The sequence below is a fragment of the Ammospiza nelsoni genome, chromosome 14 (genome assembly GCF_027579445.1).
Source record: "Ammospiza nelsoni isolate bAmmNel1 chromosome 14, bAmmNel1.pri, whole genome shotgun sequence".
NCBI classification, from domain to species: domain Eukaryota; kingdom Metazoa; phylum Chordata; class Aves; order Passeriformes; family Passerellidae; genus Ammospiza; species Ammospiza nelsoni.
In genome coordinates this window covers 9,153,795-9,168,471 of record NC_080646.1, presented here as the reverse complement: position 1 = coordinate 9,168,471, position 14,677 = coordinate 9,153,795, and positions in this window count along the sequence as shown.

Below are 14,677 nucleotides of genomic sequence, written 5' to 3'. Positions count from 1 at the left end.
TATATTGGACGTGTAAGCACACCAGGACAGGCGCACACACGTTGTCCCAGGGGCAGCAGCAGCTCTCTGTGTGTGTGTGTGCTGATGTTCCTAGGAGTGCATGCATGTACCAGCAGAGGGCACGCAGGCTTCATTAAATGGGGACACGTGCTAATTAATAAATCTCAGAAGCAGGTAGGGATCTACCTGCGTCTGTGTCATGCCCAGACAAAGTGCTCATTCAGCTGTGCAGAAGCTGCCCCTTCCAACAGACTGGCCTTATCTGAAACAGGCAGGAAGTGAGGGGGCACGAAGCATATGTTTGAAATTACATAATCCGTAGTCAAACTGTGATCATGTTTCATGTTCATGCTTAGTCAGACTGTGGCACTGATTAGGGTTGACTAAACAGTTACTGTAGCTCCCATTTTTTCCATTGTGTGGCATCTGCTAGCTCTGTTCATCGTTAAAGTCTCCATCCAGGCAAGTGACACCGAGTGTGGATCAGCCATAATGAACTAGAGAGAGTCAGGGAGAGAGAGTCAGCAGTTTTTGTAATATATTAGCACAGGATTATTGGGAAATGTGAATTTAAAAGGAAGGCTATCTGCATTTTAGAAACTGAATCAAAGCTAAACTGTACAGTAGACTCCTCTGTTCTATCCTGCCTATGAGCTTGCAATACATTCATAATCTTCATAAAGGAGAAAATGAATTGGTGAAATAGGCTGTTTTATGATAATATCCCATATGTTATCAGATTCATGCAGGCAGAATCACACTAATGAAGAGAAATTGCAGTTTATGTAGGGCTTGCAGGCCTCGCTGAGGCAGATTAACAGTGGCGAGGGCGAGAGGCAGCACAGAGCCTTGGCAGGCTGCCCGAGAGCTAATCAATGCAGATGGAGTCAAAGGGACTGCCAGCCTGATTCCCAACAGTTTCATCTGGGAGCAGCAATGACTGTATCCATCAGTGCTCCTTGATAAGACAGCCTTTAAGCTTGTGGTAAGAATGAAGCCATTTGGGGAGGCAGAGCTGAGCAATACTAAAAGCGATGACTCCACAAGCGATGCAGGGGAGAGGTGGGTGTTTAATTTTAGCTGCTGACCTGATTTCATGCTGAATGACAAGTATCTATAGGAATCCTCAAGGGCCAATCAGTTGCTATGCTAGTGAAGCTTTTGGAGAAAAGCATTTAATTTTATTCAAGTGATGCCTTTAAGGAAGCAATTATGATTTTAGCTCTCAGAAGTTCGGACTCCTTCAGGTTGATTTCAGCTGAACTTCTTTCATGTTTCATGTTGCTGAAACTGAAATCAAACTCAGTTGTTTATTTAACAAGGCACATGCTAATGATGTGAAATATCCCAGTTTTCCTCTGCTGTTCAATCTTTTTCACCAATATAAGAGCAAACTTGGTGCAGAATCAAAACAATGATGTCCTTTTGCCATTTGCATGCACATCCTGAAGTGAGGCTTAGAAAAGAAAGGAAAAACAGGGCTTTAACATCAGGGAACTCCTTTGCAGAGCGCTCTTTGTGCCTTTGTGCTTGAGGAAAGTGTACTTGTGGTGACCCAGGAGAGGGCTTTCATTTTTCAAGAGGAAGACTGGCAAAGATCTCAGTCCACATATCATGAAGTCCCTTGTCATAGAAAACACTCATGAAAAAAATATGAGAGTTGGGCCCACACGTGGGGCAGATGCTTCACTTTGCAGTGGTGATAGAATCCTGGCCACTAGGAACATTAGTTATTGGAGCCCTTCCCTTGGGGTAGTGTGTTTCTGATCAAAAATGAAGGCTGCAATCAGCCACAAGCTGAGACTCCAATTGTTCAGTATCATTGGATGCTTAAATATTAAGCAGTAGGGCTTTTAATACTGTTAATAATGTGGTAGGAGCTCTGTTCTGCTGCTGTTACTGGCTTATGTAGGTAGGGTGTGGAGATCACTTTGCATTATTCCCTCCCCAGCTTTGACTTCAGTGAAAAATGGCTGGGCCCAAATGCCAGGCTTTGTGGATGGGATTTGTTTGTTTTCTGTGGCTAGTTGCTGACTGGAACCTCATCTGCATGTTTGTGTTGGCTTTTTATTTTCACTTGTCTCTGAATCTGTCCAGTGATTAGTTTGTTGACAGATGGCTTTTCCCTTGAATAAGATACAGTGAGTAGATGTTCTGAATGTCCCAGAAGGGCTCTGGCATTTGTCCTCGTGACAATGAAAAACACCCTGGCATTTTCTGCCTTCTCTGAATTTGCCTTTCATTTGTGTCTTGTATAGATTCCTCTAAGGATAAGGAAAGAAAAATGTTAAAATGTGGTTATGACAGCCAAAGTGACAGGTCAAAAAAGCCTTTTCCTCAGTATAAGGAAAATTATTTTTGTAGTTTCTGTGTATTGCAGTTCACACTTCCTTGCTTCAGTGAATAAATGTGGGGTTTACCATTTTTTGAGGTAACAGCAAAAAGAAGGACGGGTTTGATTCCACTTGCCTTGTTCCAACTGAGTTCCCATCCCTTGCACCCATGCAGATGGTTTGAGGCTCTGAGGTTACACAATGCAGGCACTGCAGTGGGAAGGCATCAGGGTTTTCACATGGATATAGTGGGAGCTGTGGGACACTTCCTTGGTGATGTGCAGGGAGAAAAGAACTCATCCAACTCTGTCTCCAGGTTGAGATTGGAGATGCAGGGTTGGCATCTGAGGGAGAGGAAGAGGAGCTCTCTCCCTGTTGTCTCTATGTTGCCCAGTCTTGAAATGGAACTGCTGAAATGCAACCACTGAAACACCCTGAAACCAGGCATCCTGTGAGGCTGGGACTGCTCCCTTCTCCAAAAGGAAACTATCTCAAAATTATCATACTTTATATAATCTCTTGATCACAGCTTTCATGAAACAAAGGCCTCCCAAGAGCATCCTTCCTTCAACAGCTACAAGTGAAAAAGCCTCAGCTGAGCAATGCACTTGCTGAACCCCTGTGCTGTATTTTAATTGCAGCTGGGTCTGGGGACAAGCTCACCCTTTTCCCCACCACAGGGATGTGCAGAAATCCACAAACCCTGCCTCTGCTTTTTCTTTTCCCCTGCACCAAATTCTTCAATTTTGTAGCATGTGAGTCAACTTGTAAAAATGACTCACGAGCTCATTCCAGCCTTCTGAATTGGGAGCCCAATTAAAATACTACTTGCAATGCATATATTGAAGGGAACGAAAAGTGTCTGTTCTGAGTGTCAGGCATTAGCACAGCATATCTGAAGGCCTGTCTTGAGCTAGTCTGATACTTGCCAGCAGGAAACCTGGTGTATAATTAGGATTTAGCTAACAGAAAAAAATGTTTTGAAAATCAACTCAGGTTACAAAAAAATCGAATTAAATGATAAATTGTATTAATCGTAAATGTATAAAAGTTTATTCATTTCAAAATGCCGCTCTTGGATGGAATGGTTTATTTCTAAGATGCTGAAAAGTTTTCCTGCAGAGCTGCAACAGCTGGTGATGAGCTTCTCTTGTTGCTGGTTTGACTTCTGAGTAGGCACAGTCTGGGGTTTAACCTGGTGTGGTGTGGGCAGGTGCCCTCAGAGCTGCAGGGACAATTCTTCTCAGTGTCCAACTCTGGCCTTCAGGGAGCCTTTACATCAGGGCCAGCCAGTCTCTCTGACATTGCCACCCACGTACCCAAAGCCTCCCTGGAAGCTGATCTCATGCAAGCAATGGCAGCAGCAGGGCTGAGACCAAGTGCACAGCAGGTCAGAGCGTGACTCAGTGGAGCCAGGCCTGGCTTTCCTGGCACATTTTCCTTTTGCTGAGGTGAGGGCTCAGTCAGGCTGCACATTGACATAGTCCCAGCATCAACTTTGTATTCTGAATGATGTGCAATATTAGGCATCATCCGCAGCAGCACCACCTCAGCAATCATGCAGGGATCTCCTCTGAGAGCATGGAGGTGGGAAATGCCACCCCAGCTCAGCCAGGGTGATGTGTGGGCTGTGCACACCAGGGCCTTTAACTAACATACAAATCTGGCATATAAATCACAGCATTTCTGCCTCCAGGATGTTTCTGTGGCATTACTGTAAACCTTAGGGCAAGAAGGTGAGAACTGCAGCAAAAGGCAGGGAATCACCTGAGGAAAAGATGTTTCAGAGTGTCATTTTTCCTTCATGTTAGCTCCTCAATCAGCCATGGTCCTCCTTTTCCCAGGCTGCTGTGTGGCTGGGGCAGAAGAGTGGTTGAATCCAGGAGCAGCACTTGCCCCATGTTTCTTCCCTGGTCCCATACCACCACTGAAATAATTTTTGCCCCATTTCCAGAACAGTGGGTGTGAAATGAGAAGATCTGTAAGCCTGGTGGGACCATGTTACTAACTTATGGATGAGCCAAAAATAACCCCATATTACATTACTGGCAAAAACAACCACCTAAAATGGGAAGTGTTTCACTAAACAGCTATTCTGGTTTAAGTTCTTATTGAAAAGAAAACAATAACTAGTCACATGCTGTGGGAATTACATCCACAGGAATATATTTTTCTTCAAGTCTAGGAATTATAAAGACGAAGAAAAATCTTTGTTCTGGCAAAGTTCATGCAAATTAAATGTGCATGTATTGTTGCCACTTATCAGTATGTAAATAACATATATGAATAATTGCCAGTAGGTGGTAGTGTGTGTTTTTCAGATAAGTTTGTGACTTAGTACTGCAAGTGTTTCATGTTTGAGGTGACTTAGAAAGATCTTGTCAACTTTAATGTATGATCTCAAGCCATCATTGCTTTGAATTTAGTCCCCGGTTTCCCTGATTGATTTGATAGTTTTGTTTCACAAACATGAGCCAATCTCAGAGAGACATATTTTGATTTTCCTTTTTACACTTATGGACAATCCTAACTGGAAACATTTTGAAAAGTGCCAATTAGTGTGAGCCCAGAGAATTCAAATGCATGTCTTCATTGGAATGATTGGATTGCTCTCTAGTGTTTCATTTTAGGAGAAAAGCTTTTGATAAATAAATGCATTATTTTAGTGATTTATAATCTTAGAACTGCTCTGTCATGGAAGGTGTCTTGAGAATTCCTGGAAGAGCTCGCTGGAAAATGAGCAATTCAGTTACTGGACATGAGATTCTCTTCAGTGCCACATCATGCTTTGTAGGGAAAGGAAAGAAGTGACCATTTAGAGAAGATGAGGGGTTTTGTTGGAACCCATCACTTCCTTGGCTCCTGTGTTATTCCTTGCTGAGAGTAATCAATACAAAACCAATGCTGTGGCCCCAATTCATCACACAGGAAGAGAGGCCCACGCTCCCTCCTGTGAGTGTGCCTGGGTTGCTGCTGGTCCTTCCCCAGGTGAAGACCAGGCCGCTCCTGCAGCCTGCCTGCTCTCTTTTCCTGCCTCTGCAGGCTCTGGGAAGGGACTGCTTTCTTGCTTGGCAGAAGAAAGGGATGCCAGTGGTAAAGATTCTTTCTGTGGCGTTGCCTGCCAGGAAGCAAGGCAGAGGTCGGGAAAGGCGCTATAAATATTTCTGCAGTAACTCAAAGGCAGTGAGTGTTTTGGTTGATTTGTTTTTCCTGGGGTGTGTGAGACTGCTCTCCTCTGTGCAGGTGTCTGATTCATGTGAGGCTTCCTTTTTCTTTCTTTTCCTACTTGTTTCCTGCCTCTGCAATTGTTGCTTGCACTTGCAGCACTTTTACTCAGCCCGGCAGTCCCACAGAATGCAATTAGGTTATTTGTGCAAATGCTTTTCATCATGAATACGGTCTGCAGAGTCAGACCTTTTGCTTCTTCCTTCTGCTTCTAACCTGTCCCTCCCAAGTTTCCTTTCTCATTGTTTTTCCTTTCACTTATGTCTGCCTGCTGTTAGAGCAAGCTAGCAGAGAAGGAAGTGGGGGAGGGCTGTTTCTGCAGGGGTTTCAGTGCAAATAGCTGCAGGGCTTATAATTTCTTGAGCAGATTAGGCTGTTCTTGGCATGCACTCAGGCTGAGAGGGAACTGCTTATTGCCAGGTGAAGTTACTGTGCCTGTGCCACCAGTGTCCACGAGCTGCACTGGCAGCAATTGCAGTGAATGAAAGGAATGGATCAGGAGCCCTTCCCGGGAGCAGGGCTGATCCCAGAGGAGCTGTGCAGATGAGATCTGTGTCTGAGCTCAAACAGATCCCCACTGAGCTTAGGGAGTTGTGGCTGCCCTGTGTGTAGAGGAAGGCTTGGGCATACTCATGGCCAAACCTCCAAATCAGAAAGCTTCCATCTCTAAATGAGTCCTGGTTACACTTTATTGCAGCTTGTTTTATATTTACTTTTTACGTAATTTTTTTTTTGGTCTCAAAGTAATGCCTATCTCCAGTAATAAAAGACAATGCAAAGTGATAGAATAGGTGTTGGAGGTGATCACACAAGCTTGCAGCCTGCTTCCAGTCCCAGGCAGCCATGCACAACCACTCTAGGACAGAGGTGAGATGTAGTTAACCTGCCCTGTTTGTCTTTCTGTGCTATCTGTTCTTAACCTGCTCCCTAAGATCTAAGTTGACTGTGTAAAAGGTGGGATAAAATCTGATTTTGTGAAGAAATAATTTTTATTGACTGGAAATGAATGATATCAAGTAAGCCATCCAAAGCTGGAGCCCATTTGGAAAATGCTGAGCTTAATATCCCTGTTCTGCTTTCTGTGGTTTAAATGGTAACTGCCAGAGGCAAACTCAAGTGAGAGACATGCATACTACCCACTTGTATGTCCTTTTATAAACATACCTGTGAGTAAACTGATAACAGAAAACAGATTAGCGAGAGTTGGTTTCATGCTTGGAGATTGAGTTTCATGAGAAATGTAGATTGAAGGGAGGAAATCTCAGGGTCAGAAGCTGGTTGTGTTGTGTGGAAGGCAAGAAACCACAAACTCGGTAGGAGAGAAGCGTTGCAGAAACAAGAATAGAGATGTGAATTTAGCAACTGAAATCAGACATGCCAGAGACTTTTAAATTGTGTTTTATTTTTATGGAAACCGTCCATCCTGGAGCAACAGGGTCTCTGGACCCTGAATATTTCTGTTTCTTCATATTGGGTGTACTGGTGATAGGTCCCAGAACTCCTTTGAGTTTTCTGCTTGGAATGAAGGAGAGGAGTGGGAGGCAGCTTCACCTAAGTGCACACAGTATATAATCTAGGAATGAATACACAATGAGAGCTAGATGGGACATTGTTCCTGGAATAAGACCAACACATCCATGCTTCAGTACTCTAAAGAGATAATCCTTCTCAAACTACATGTAACATGGGCTTGTGCTTAGAGAGGTACCACATCCCAAACACACAAATTCACTTGACTGTGGCTGAACTGCAGTCCCAGTCTGAACCCAGTGCTAAGGAATTTCATTGACTCTCAGTGTGTTTTCCCTTTGGATTCTGTTTTCCCTCTTGAGTTAACATGGTCTGAAAAAAACCAGAAACAAAGACCTTGAGAATTGTTATTTCCATCTTCCTTTCAACATTTTCTTTCTGCTAGGAAGCAGGAAAAGCGTGAGGATGACACACTTCAGTTCACACTCTCACTCCAGCTGCAAGAGCTGTAGAAGCTGGGGGCTTTGACAAGGCAGATGTGGTGAGGCTGAGCTGGGACTGGTTCCATTACAACTTCCCTCTACAGCTGTGAGGACAATCCTGACTGGGGAGCCTTCAGCACTGATGGTGATGTGCAAGGCAGAAGGATGTGGACAAACCTCCAGCTCACTGGCTGGAAGAAGGAAAAATAATTCTAGAAATCTCATCAACTTTCACCCAAGACCTTTGCTTCCTGGTGTAGACAGTGCAAGTTAAAGGTACAATTGAGAGTTTGGGTTCTTTATCTAAAATACAGTTTTGACTGGGAGTTACTAAAAGGCAGTAAAAATGGATGCATATTATGCTTTTTTCAGAGTCCCTTCTTGATGATTGTCATTTGAGGGATGAGAATGTCCAATTTGCCACATTGCATAAAGTTATGGCAGCTGTTCCATATTGCTAGATTGGAAATTAAAATGGAGATCTATTTAAATTGTCTGACACTACCAGCAAGCTTGAAAGCAATGCTTTAAAACATAACAGAACTCTAATCTGGGTCCTGAGGGGTAGTCAGTAACATTAAAAGCAAATGACTTTTTCCAAATGGCCTTTAACTACTTTGTGTCTTTTCCTTTTTGTTGCTAAATTCTGCTTTTCATGGCAACCATTTGATGAAGTGAACAGAATTTCTGAGAATGTCAAAGACCAAATCCTAAGTGAGAACATTTCAGCAGGTCCAGTGTGTTATGATAATAAATATTTTCAGGAATGTTTAAGCTATGCTAACCTTTAAAAAAGAATGGCTCACATTTCTATTTTCTTTCTTCATAAATGTCCAGTGCCTGAAACTTCTTAACAGTTTCTTCATCTAAAGATAAGACTGGGTTTATCTCCACCTGTAAAAGGTAATGTAATCTCTTAGTTTAGGAATTTCTAGAACCTTTGCATGTCAACACACAATCAAATCTAACTTTTGATCCTAGTGCTGCTGCTTTAGCAACACCAATTTTATACAGACTAGAAAAACTCTAGTTAAATAATATAGGAAATTGTTCTTTGAATCACGTGTAATTCCAGACCTGTGCTTCAGAACTCAGAATTCTCCAGTTTGATTTGTTTTCGCCCTAAAATGTTGGTTAAAAGCTTTAATGTTTTTATCCAGTAATTCTTAATCCACAGAAAGAATGCACTGTTGACATCTCTGCAATTTTTTGTTGTCCTGAATATGCCAGTTCATCTCACTCACACTGAGCATTAATCACTAAATGTAGCATTGTGATGTGTTCAGGAAATATTTGAGGAGGCTTTAGAAAGGCACACCATTAAAAAAGAAACAAACAAGCCCAAGTAGATTGTGTTGTTCCTTGTGGGTGAAATTCACCTGCATAAAGCTGAAATAGATATGTGACAGACTCTTGTGCTAAGGCACCTCCAATCCACTGCTCCCTGTGTTCTGTTTTGCTTCCCATAATCCTGTAATGATGAAGGTACTCTGTTCTAAAATACCATTTGCATTTCCAGGGGGGCATATTGGAAAGTATGAAGGGCACAGCAGACCCTGGAAAGAGCAATGTGCTATTGATTAATCTGTCCACTGGATGAACTTTGGTAAAAACCCGCCTTTCCAAAATTCTGAAATAATCTGCATACAAATAATGGCAGGGTGAATTCTCTCTGGGATTATATGACTACATAAATAAGCAGTTCTTCAGTGCAGCGTGTGGTTTTCTAATTTCCAGTAAAATGGAATGAGTCACACATGACAACAGCATTGCCACTAACCAGTGTGGCGTGGCATCTGAAAAAGATAGCGCTGGAAGGGTGTGAACTGCAGAGCAGATGATGGGGCTTGAAACATCTTGTTTGCTTTGGCAGGGCAACCAAAATCTTGATGCTTTCCCACAATCTGCTCCAAGGATATAGGTTTTGCTGTGCTGTATCAGATTATTACCCTGGGAATTTGTGTGTCCTGCCTTTGCCAATGGACAGCTCTTGATGCTTCAGATAAAGATAAATGCCTGGACTCCCCACAGGGGAATTCCAAAGTTGGATGCTGTGTCTTCAAGTAGGGTTTACATTACTGCATTATTACATTTTTCTCTCTGGGACCAAATCCACTCAGGCAAAAAAGGCCCAAGACAGCTCCCAAGTGCAGGTTCACATACCATACATATTATTTATATGTAGGTACTTGTGTTGGTATGGGCCTTAGGCTGAGTTCACTCCAGAGGGAGAGTCTAGCCATAGTCATGTCTTAGCACAGGCCCAGGATTTTCTTCCTCATGTCTGGAGAGTTTCTGCTGGGCGGCACAGCTGCACAGGAGCAAAGCATCCCATGGCTGCTGCTGCCATTGGACCCTGAGTCTGAGAGGAGGTCATGCAGAGTCTCAAAAGATGAAAGCCCAAATTAAAGGGATTGAAAGCAAAGCCCTTCCCTTTATTTCTGCACCTCTAGAATTGGAAATCAAATCTTCTGGTGTTAATAAACTAGAAACTCAGAAAATTTTCAGTTCAAAAGCAAGATGGAAATGACCTAGCACTTGGTCACTGTTACAGGGCATTAAGGTTGTCAACTTTGTAGTCATGAGTGACTTCTGCCTTTTTGGATCTATTATATGAAAGTGGTGTCAGACACTTTTTCCTTTGAATGTTTCTCTAAAGGAATATTTGTTAAAGGAGGGGTGGGAGAAGGATGCAAGTAATTATTTTTCTTCTCCTGGCATATCCCCAGACACAGCCATATTTAGGCAGAGTTAATGGTGATGTTCTTGGTGCCCAACATTACATTTTCATTGGTTTATGCTGCCTCCTCCCTGTCAGCATTGTCCACAGAAAGGGCTCAGGGAGTGCAGTAGTTTAAGCTGCAGTTAAATCCCTGTAGATGGAGATTTGCTGTGACAGAAATGCCTGCTGTCCTGGCAGTCTCTCACATCTGCTGGAGGCAAGAGTATGTCAAACAATAACTCAGCCAGCAGATGTGGTTCTGTAGGGACAGTAGTGTCTGTGGTACGAAAATTCCCTCCCAAAATCCAGATCTGTGGGGACAGTAAGCGTCTGTGTCAGTGACAACTTTATAGCATCTGCTGGGACAGTAATGCCTGTGATGGGTAAATGCATCTCTGCATCTGCTGGGTCAGTCAGAGAGAGATGTATTGTATATATCCAGTTCTACATGTGAAAATCTCCTTCTCTTTAGTTCGGGGGATTTGTTTGATTCCCTTTCCCACAGAGTTAATAAGAATGATTTTGTGTAAGAAGAGCTGAAGGTATTTGTGAGTCTTTTGCACGTAGGACAGACACTGCCACATTTCAGCTGCCAAGAAATGCTGCTACATTTTCTCCTACCATGGTATTAATCATTAATGGCTTTGTTCTCAATGAACAGCCTGAGTATCTTCAATGATGCTCTTGTGAGTGCTAATGCTTTGTGGTTGCAGTGAGAGCATCACATGAGAAATGTGTTTGTTCAGAGAGGAGGAGATGCACCATAAACACAGCATTCTGACCCAGACCAGATTTCAAATATTCCTAAGGACAGGTGTGCACAAATAAAGATTTTTAATTTGGCCTCATCTCTAGGTTAAGCACTGGACCCATGTGAGGAAGGATTGCACTGGGGACAGTCAATTTTCCAGCAGCAGCAACTCCATTCAGATGTCAGGGTATTTTGCTAAAACAAAGGCTGATGTTGACATTTTTTCTTGGATAGAGACAGATGCAAGAGCTTCTGCCTCAAGGTTATCCATTATACTGTATATTAACTAGATGTTTTAACATAGGGTTTCCTGCAGAGACAGCAGTGAATGATGATTAATACTTATCAATTAAAATCTAATCTTTTTCCCATGCGTATTTATATGCTGAACTTCAACCTACAAGGCAATTCTGTGACAGGAATTAGATATTCTTTTGTTGGAGAGCACTGGTATTATGGTCAGGGATGTATTATTCACTCATTTATTATGAGCATTGCATTTGTGCCTGGTTTTTGCCTGGGCATTGTATATAAACATAGTCTCTGTGAAAAGGAGTTTATAAACAATTACCATTAAAAGGACAATTATTTTCTCTTTTTTCATGTAGCAGCTCTGAGTAGGAGGTGAGGGATGGAGGAGAGAGGAAGCAAAGGTTGTACATGTTTTATGGCCATAATTATAATTAGCTATTTGAGAGATTAAAATTATATTAAATTTTAATTATAATTTACTATTTCAAAGATTAAAACTGATTTAAAAAGACTCAAGGTTATGAAGTACCTTACAGATCTACGAGTTATCTAGCTCAGTCTAAACAGATATAAATATATATACAGATATAAATCTTCCTTTTTTGTTTTTTGGGGGTTTTTTTTGGATTTTAACCCAGCCCAGGGAGCAGGCAGTGCCCCCGGGTGCGGTGGGTGCCCCGCAGCCGCAGCGCTGCCCGCGGGCCGTGGTAACAAAGAGCTCCAATCCCGCAGCCGCAGCGCTCCACTGCCAGAGAGGGAGCGGGAGGGATGGGCTCCAAACGCGTCGTGTGAGAGCAAAGGAGAGGCAGGAGGGATTTTCATTTCGAACTCTGCTTGGCACGGTTGTTAAACAGCACTCCATTCAGATACACCGCACGGTAACCCTGCTTCACGAGCGAGAGGCAGGGCGGAACAATGACTGAAGGAGGCCGCTCACAAACCCTGGTGGAGAGCCTGAAAGTGGGCAGGTGATCTGGCTGGTTAGTTCTGATTTATTACAAAGGCATCTTTATGCTTTTTGAATTCCCTTCCATCACTCATGTTAAACAAAACTGCATTCTTATAAGGCACTTCATCCCCTCCATGCCTGCACACGCTCATCGCTCATGTCACACTACCAGCTAAGCCATATGAAGCAAGTGCAGTTATGTGATGCCTATTACAAAAATCTTTTTTGTTTTATTTTATTGGAAACAAGCACTTCAGTAAAGCTGCTAGGAACTGGTTCAGGTTTACGGTACTGTATCAGCATTTTCAGAGACTGATTAAAGGTGTGAGACTTTTTCTTGTTTGCAGCAAAATTGCTTTTCACGACTTGTCCCAGAAGATCTTTGTTTTTAAAAAAATATTTTGCAAATGAATTCTGTAGCAGGGAGAGGTGTGGAATTATGGGAATGAAAGTGCTCGTGGAAGCATCATCTTCCCGTTTTGTAGTTTTTGATGTGACATTCCTTATCACAAGGGAAAGAGGCACTTCTGCAGCTTCCCTACCCCTGAGCCTCCTACCAGCTCAGAGAGGCATCACAAAGCCACTCACTACTCAATCTCCATTTCATTCCTTGTCGTTTATTAACACAACCCTACTGTTTTGAGAGCTCGGCCCATCCCTTTGTAAAAGCCTTCAAAGTGGCTGGAACAACTGGTGAAAGAATGATAAACGTTTTCAGCTGAAACTGGTCAGATTATGGATGAGTTGTTTATAAACATCTCGTCCACAACTGTCAAGAGGTGGAGCTGACATCATTGGAAGATGATAAATTCTGACATGGTGCTCTGAGATTTCACTGCCACCAAATGTAGGTTAATATGGGATTCAATAGGAAATCTGCCTTGTGTATTGCTGCATATTACAGGAAACGAAGGAATTTGTCATTTGTCTGCAGATTGCTAATTGCAGTTTATTGCACATTCAAAAGGTTAATTTGGGTATGTTATCACAGTAATCACATGCACTGCCTCAGATTAAACCATACCCTTACAGTAACTGATGAGCTGGCCTGTGGGATTTGGGATATTATTTTGTAATATTATGGCAAATAAGAAATTTGAGTAAATGCTGTAAGAGTGGGCAGCAGGGTCTTTAAGTGCAAAAGAACAGAGTTACAAGTCTCTGGTATGAAATACTTTCCCTTAACCCTTAATTTAATTATTCCCTGAGATGCATGTAATTTATTCTTTGTGATAATTGAAAACAGAAGACTCATCTATTCTAAATGAAAATTATATCCTATTCTTATTATTGTTAATGCTTTGTATTTAGAGGAGTATTTAAAGGGCTGAGATGAATTCATGACGTCTTCATGCTGGGTGCTGTATATATACACACAGTAAGCTCACTGCCCCAAAGACCTTACACTTTAATTAAATAAAGGTTGGAGGAAGGAAGTTTTATTACTTCTGTCACAAATGGGAAATGATAACAGAGAGAAACTAAAAGGACTGAGAATTACACTCCTCCTGCACCGAGTCCTGTATTTGCCTGTAATATATCCTCCCTTCCTGCTTTTGTTAAGTTGCTGTAAATTGCTAGGTGGATGGTTGGTCTCTCCCCCAGAGATGGAGTTTAATTCTGTGCATGTTTCAAGGTTTTATGGAACGAAAGGCGTTCTGGAGAGAGATAACACTTTAATTTAGACCTGATTAAGTTATTCTGAAGCAATACTTTGGTGGAGGGAGTGGATTTGTACAAATCTGGTGCATGTTTATTGTTGCCATATGAACCTAGTGCTGCATAGCTGCTGTGCTCCCCGGGGGCTGCGCTCTTGGTGCATGGGGGTTTGAAGGTACACCAGTATAACTTTTTAATTGTTATGATTCCCTCTAGTTTGCTCTTAAACATCTTCCAAAATAGTGAAAGAGTAATAGTGCTTGAGATGTTGGAACATTCCACAGGATTCATGGGGCTGTTGGAACACCAGTGCAGGCTTAGTCTCCCAGAAATGCATCTTCCTCTCCCCCTGCTCCCTGGAAGTACCATGCTCATTCTGAAGTGTATTTGAAGCATTTTTAATTGGAGCTTCTAGCTTAACATTAAAAATAAAGCCAGCTCTGCCTGGAATCTTGCTTTGTGGAATTTTTTCTATAGAGGAACATAAACCTGAAGATAACTTGTTTCCCTTTTTCTCCTTGTTCAGTACAGTACAGTGACCTGTTTAAGCAGATGGGGTGGGGAGAGGAAAGAAGAAAAAAATGGACAATTCAAGTGAAGAAGCAAAACAAAGAACAGGTAAAATTCAAGCACAACCCAACCCTCTCCTCCTTGCATTTCATTACTTATGACTCTCACTGTTGGACTCCAACAACACCAATTCCCTACACTCATCTCATCTCTGTCCTGTCCTGCCCTGTCTGGTAAATGGATACAGTGGTGTTCTGTCTCACAGATTTTAGACTCATTGAACTAAAAAGATTGCAAAGAATCAAACTTTAAAATAATTATTTT